The sequence below is a fragment of the Lampetra planeri genome, chromosome 5 (assembly GCF_965212315.1).
Source record: "Lampetra planeri chromosome 5, kcLamPlan1.2.h2, whole genome shotgun sequence".
Taxonomy (NCBI): Eukaryota; Metazoa; Chordata; class Hyperoartia; order Petromyzontiformes; family Petromyzontidae; genus Lampetra; species Lampetra planeri.
In genome coordinates this window covers 11,132,228-11,139,437 of record NC_136111.1, presented here as the reverse complement: position 1 = coordinate 11,139,437, position 7,210 = coordinate 11,132,228, and the positions used below count along the sequence as shown (strand labels likewise).

The 7,210-nt window shown below is 38.8% G+C and overlaps 1 non-coding gene across 1 annotated transcript; it reads right to left on the bottom strand.

Moving 5' to 3' along the window:
* Positions 1-6,350: 6,350 nt before the first annotated feature.
* On the bottom strand, positions 6,351-6,423 carry TRNAR-UCG (transfer RNA arginine (anticodon UCG)). Its single transcript has one exon. It is a non-coding gene; the product is annotated as a tRNA-Arg (tRNA).
* Between the last annotated feature and the right edge of the window lie 787 nt (positions 6,424-7,210).

Below are 7,210 nucleotides of genomic sequence, written 5' to 3'. Positions count from 1 at the left end.
ATCTATCCTTTATATTAAAATAAAACAATTGCATTCCTAAAAGTAGTTATAGCTGTAGTAGGTGTGTTGGCTGGATAGACTAGTGTGCACGTGACCTTTGGTCACCATGCCAGTTTGCTTGGAATGAACACATTGATTGCTGCCACTGCCAAATGTCTTCAGGAATTAACCAACGTTTTCAAACCGTTGTAGTGGGTAAGTTAAAGACACTGTGAAATCCTTTGACAGTGTAAATCCCTTGTGTGATCGTGTCTTATTTTACACGAGAACATTGACCAAAAGTGAAATAGTAAGTAATGTACTGGAACAGCACGTTGCCTGTTAAATTTGACAAACTACGTCAATACGACACTTCCCGCAGAGTTTAATTTAGGACTGCCTTGTGTGTCAATTAACTTCACACATACGAAGAAACATATAACAGTGTTGTTCTTGTGATCATAGTTGCTATACATCCATTGTTAAATCCAGGGTATGTATGAATACATGTACAATGTACTTTTTTGTTGTTAAAACTTGTTTCCTGCATTTACCACTGTTCCACATACTATATCAACATTTGGGCAATGCATTTGGTGTATATATTTTATTGTCATTTACATGTTTGCAATAAATACGTATATACATGCATTACATGAAATGTGGACACTGTAGTTTTGTACATTTATAATATGTACGGTACTATACATTTAAAAAAAATATTCCCAATCATGTTTGTGTCGACCTTAAAATGTCCCAAACTCTTTTTGACTAGCTTGTTTGTCCGTCTAATTGTATCTTGTGTAAATTTAATGGCAGTGAATCTGGCACAAAAACAAAGACATAAAACACTTCACTGCAGTTCACTGTAGCACTGTATTAATGGCAGTGATTCTTGCACAAAACGAAGTCATAAAACACCTCACTTCATGTCACTATAGCGCTGTACATAACTGACCTTCAATTTGTTCATATTCACTGCTCTGATACTTTATTCTCTTCTGCTTTCGATCGATGGGGTTGAAATAAATTTCAATTTGATACAATATCTGGAAAATCACCGATAAATGTCTATTTTACCATAATGTAGACGCATAAAATAGACTTACCTTTTGTCTCAAGTGCTGAAGAAATAAATAAAGACACCAAATCCACTTTGTTGCTGCGTAGAATTATTTATTAGATTCACTTTCAATTATAAAACGTCAAACTTAAAGTGAATTTGCGAAAAAAAATGTCTTTTCGCTCAACCTTCTGCGTGAGTGTAAAAATCCACCCGCTCATGAATATTAATGATGGGGGGGGGGGGGTATACGGAGTGACGTCACGCACGTTACACACAGACAGATATTCTTGGCTCATTAAAGTAGTCATTATAGTTATAATTTTGCCTCATTACGGTCATTATAATATCCTAGTCAGTTTAATTACATAGCCATATTCAGTTTTAGAGACTTGTAAAATAACCATGTGATAATTAGGACAAGATAATCACTGTACGTCGGAATATACTAATCTGCACACAATCTTAGTAGTGGTATTTTGGACATGTGCAACAGAATGCATAATTTACTGAAGTGATATTATTTATGGTTATTATTTATGGTGTTGACCTAGTTTTATGAGGGTACTTAATGCAAGTGTGTTACAACATAATACTGGAGCTGCAAACATTTTATTTCACCTATTTATGATTAAAACTCAATTATTTATGTCAGTCTATGTTTTGCTGTGTTTTTATGATGAGGTATTCTGCATTCGGCATAGACATGGGGCTGACTCGTTTATTTAATTACCGTGTTGCTATATGGGCATACATGTATGTATGTTGAACTTCTTTCGCACCGTATGTAGCCAACCACGCTAATCAAAGGTTTCGGGGAAGGACAACTCAACACAAAAAGTGGTTCTAAAGCAATTTGTTTTTTTAATATAGATTTAAAAGTGCATAGCTCATAATATTGGAAGGACGAGCGTTCCAGACAGGGGCAGAAGCGCATCTGAAAGTGCACGATGCAGTCACCGTCATTGTTCAATGGCTAACCAAAAGCCACTGCGAAGATGACCGGAATTCACGTGATGATTCAAGCTCCTTGACGAGATCTGCAAGGTATTGTGGTTCACTTTTGGCAAGCACTTTGTGTGTAACGAGTGCTACTTTATAATGTATTCATTCGTCAACCAGAAGCCAATGCAGCTCGGCGAGCACTGGACGCATATGGTCAGGACACCTGCCAAATAATGTTGTACACGCTGCAGCTTGGTAATGTTTTTGTCAGACGTCCCATATATTTATAAGTTGCGATAATTGAGCCTTGACGATACTATGCTATATGCCACCGTGTTGGCGATGTCACGACCCAATAGTGGCCGAATGTGTCGTAAAGCTTTGATATTAAAATTGTAGGACCTGAAAATATTTTACACGTGGTGATCAAATTACATATTCTGGTCAAGTATGGTGTGGAGGCTCTTTAGATGAGTAGAAAACTAAATTATGAAGTCTGCGACCACCACACCCGATCCACCCACAAGTTTATTTGCCTGAGCTCGAGTGCCAACCAGCAGAACCTCCGATTTTTCTGGATTAAGCAGCATTTGGTCTCGTGAAAACCACGTGTGCACCGCTCGCGTGCAATCTTTGAGGTTACCGAGGCTCTCCATATCTAATCCATACAGGGCATTAATATCCAGTGATGTGGCAGACATACATCACGGATCCTATTATCCACAATGTTATATGCAAATTATACCACACTTGTGCCTTTTTTTGAACGAAAATCATAGTTAATAGGATGACTATGCCACATGACTCCTCTTACAAAATAACAATTTATGTTGCTAATTGTGGATGATAGAACAAGGCCACAGAAAATAGGAATGTTTAAATGCAGCTTATGTAAAAAATGAGTCATGGGTAATAAAATCACACAAGAGGAGTTCTACTTTAAATTACACAACGAACGTGTTGCAACAATGACACCTGACTTAATTGAACTATTTTATCCTCATTTTTGAATGGTAACAATTTGTGGTGTTATACATTTCATGGCTTTGCATATTTGGTTTCACATTTTTTCTTTGGGTTCCAGTCTTAATGTGAATTGTACATAGATTTGCGAGCAAGTATTGTATGCCAATGCCGACCCCACTTGAACACCCAATTGTTCTACTATACTTTGGGCATTAAAACACAACATTTCTGGATAATATGTGAACACTATCTCTAGCTTGATAAGTACAATACAGTACTGATATGATAGGATGTACTATCAATGGTACCACATATTTAAGTTCCTTTCAAAAGAGCGTAAATGTAATTGTGGGGAAGAGATATATGCCAGGCCATTATGTTTCCCTTTTGTGCTGCCCTGGGTTAATGATCAAGCAGGCACAAGGGATGGTGTGGTGGTGAGCTCACAACTTCTCTGTTTAGCTTTCATGTTGAACACCAAGTTTCATTGGCCACTTGAGCTTAATTTTTAAATAGATCACCCAAAATGTGGCTGCAAATAAGCCAAATATAGATTCCAATTAAGCTCTTGTGTCCAATCAAAGGCGAAAGACGCAATTTGGACCCCAGAGAACTTGTTAATCGGCTCCCTCTCCATTTTTTATTGCTCTTATTTTTAATTAGACTACCCCATTGGACGCACATCCTCTGCCTAGGGATTACAACATGCATACCCAGATTATTACTGGCAATATACAGTAGAACTCCATTTGACTACAGACCTATGACCCAAGACTTATTCACCAGAGGCTGTAGGGTCCAACAAAACTCCTGCTTTCGATGTATTTATTCCATTATCTACAATTATCCCGCATGTGAAATGGCTTGCTAATAGGCACCATAAATTTGTGGATAGGTGAAGTTAATCGGAAAAGTCATGCTATTATCTGTGATTATCTGCATTTTTTTCGAAGGATAGGTGGAGTCAATTCTTGCATAATCCCGTAGATAACAGGGTCCGTGATGTTTGTGCTCGAGATCACCGGATAAGGGTTCTACTGTATATAAAGCAAAGTGATGTGTTTACATTCATGCATAGATCAAAAGTATATATTGTATTGCATGCAAAGTACTGTGAGGGACAATACAAATCTAAAGTACGTGATACTAAAAGTTATGTTAATTGTCCCCCAGGGTCACATTTAAGCACAACCCGACATGGAGGTCATAGTTGACAGCTCATCTTTTGCCATACACCTCATCCTTACATCGAAATGAATGACAGCATTGTTCATGCCATGAAAACATTGGTATAACTATAATTATCGCACATAAGCAGGTTTGAATACGTTAGTGCAATTTGGAGTGTTTAACATCTCACATTAAATCCCAACATTGAGCCATGGCCAAAAAACAATCAATGTTAAACTACTGTCAATTTCAAGGTGATAAAGTGCTTAAAGGTAAATTTGGTTTCTATAGTTTGTGTAAAGTGTTAAAAGCCACACTGTTATAATGTATATTTACCATTATATTTACAGGGACATGAATCTTCTGATTACATCTGTTTTTCTGTGGTATTCCAAGGCCACAAGATATTTTTTTTTATCAACCAAAGCGAATCATGTCATGTGCAGTACAAAACAGTGTTCTCTTTGTCCACAATCATTTTTAGAATTATAGGCTTGATTAATTGAAGGCCAAGGCATAACAGATCACTTTGTCCATGACATAATTTATCCATGACTAAAGGATCACATTAAGCATAATGTGCATATGCGGTGGGTCTTGTAAACCACGTGCATTATGTAATACTTTATTAATACAATCACCAATTGAAAACATCCCATTTACTTGGCATTTAATAACCTACGGTCCATAAAAATCCATGTAATGCTGTATAACTGCCAACAGGAGGCAGAATAACACGCTTGTCAGGAACTCATCAATTTATGCCACAATTTATATATTGTCAATGTGGAATCGACACACTACAGTATTGATATGTATGGACCCATTGTTTATTTAACATTACCATGCTCATTTACACGGAGTGGTGTTTTCAATTTAACTCTTATGCTTTCTAAAAATTTAAACTCACCAAAGACATATAAAATAACGTTCTGTACCGGAAATTAAACATTTCATTGGTAACCATTTTCCAGTTAGTTGCATTTCATTATTGCACAATTTCAGTGTACCACAGCATGTATTAGAGTACTTACTGTACTCCAATACCTCACATCATAGCTTTTCAGTCTGTGTCGCTGTGTCAGTGATATTGAGACTGACAATGACAGATGGAAGGCAGCGCCATGGAATTAAAGTATCACCAGTGGCTATGATTTTCCTCTAAACTGTTGGACAGAGTGGTGGATGCCACACTAATATGGCTTTCTCGCCTGCCTTAGCCTGCTTTTTATTATTCAGTCCACCAAACTGCAGGGATATCGTTTTCATAATACTGTAGCATTGACTGCCGTAGTATTAGAAACGTACTGTGGTATAGTATAAAATAGTGGATTTGCCAGTACGCTTGCCAGTAAACTGGGCTTACAATTCTATACATACCTATCTCATTTCTTATCTGCAGCAATTCAATAATGTTACATTAAAGCACTTTAAAAACGCCACATTATCACACAGACCAGCTTCACGTTTTCCATAATTTTTGAGTTGTGCTGAATTTTATCAACTCCCTTATTTCATTACAGTACGCCTCTGGTACAATTCATAACGTGTTTCCATTTAACTGTGCTTAATCGGACGGGATATTTAAAGTGTCACAGACTGCCAGATCCAGAAAACAGGGGTTTGTTTGTTGTTTATTTTATTACAAGTGTCTTTCTTTCTAATATACCATACTGAAGGAGAGTCCAGTGCATGCCAAATACAATTACGCACGCCGTTCAATACACTGCATTTAAATTTTCACGTGAAACTACTTAGAATAATTAACTTTTTTATAAATAGGAAGCCACATCGAGTCGTAAATATATATTTTTAGGAGGATCCCGCTACATTGCCTTTTTTTATTTCAAGACATTTTAAAATCTATTTAAATTAGTGCGTTTTATTATACAATTGCGGAAACCGTAGCACCTAGAAAACCCCCACGCGAGCGAGGGGGGCAATATCCGTACAGATGGAAACAGATGGCGATTGGTATACTTGCTGCACTGCCTTCTCCTGGCGAGCCAGCGTATTGCAAACTCCTCGACGCTCTAGGCAAGGGGAGCTTCACCTGTGGGGTGATCTACCAATTCTCACTGCCGCCTCCAGTTGCTGATCACAGTTCGCGTGTTGTAAAAATTTCAAACGAAACAAATATTTATTTATATTTGGTATACTATACAGCGAGCATGTGGGCGAATATTTGCGCATAAATACGACAAAAAAGATTTTAAAAAATAAAAACCGACCACGGCAGGATTCGAACCTGCAATCTTCTGATCCGAAGTCAGACGCCTTATCCATTAGGCCACGCGGCCACTCTCTGCGCAGGCGCGTTTCTCCCTAGATATCATCAACGTGTGTGGGTGTGTGTGGGTGTGTGTGCTCCATCCGTTTACACCACTGCATTTGTGTATTCCCAATTTTGAACAAACACCAGTCGAATGCCAACAAAAGGCACACGACTTCCCCTGTCTTGAATGCAAAGCCACGGCGGCCATGGGGACATGACTCGGCGAGGATACGGACCCCCAAACCCTTGCTCGTAACAGAACAGGAATATTTATATTTTTTATATACTGGAGGGATCCGATGAGCTCTAAAGCTCTTTCACAAAACCATGCAGCAGCAATCGTGGCCCCTGTGATAGAATCCCGCCTCTCTGAGCCATGGCCCATCAACGTCGTCGTCGTCGTCATCGATGATTCAATCACTAAACGGCACTTCGCGTACAAACCCCTCCATCAATCCACTGCTGGTTGGGGTGGTTATCTGACCACACCTCAACCACGTTGGTCAACACGGAGCGTTTGAAGGTGGGGAGCATAGAAAGTACGTACAACTTGTTTCTGGGTTTTTTTTCCTGCCGCACTGCCCTCTGCTGCCCAACCACGTAGCCCCACAGCCACAGGCCACAACTACTCAACAAACTTTTGCCAGCTTCCTCTCCGCTTTAACTTCCCACACCCGACGTTATCAACACTATGTCCATTAAGTTACCGTGGTTGTTAATGGTCACCATTAACATTAACCACGTGGTTGTCGTTAACCACGTGGTTGTCGTTAACCACGTGGTTGTCGTTAACCACGTGGTTGTCGTTAACC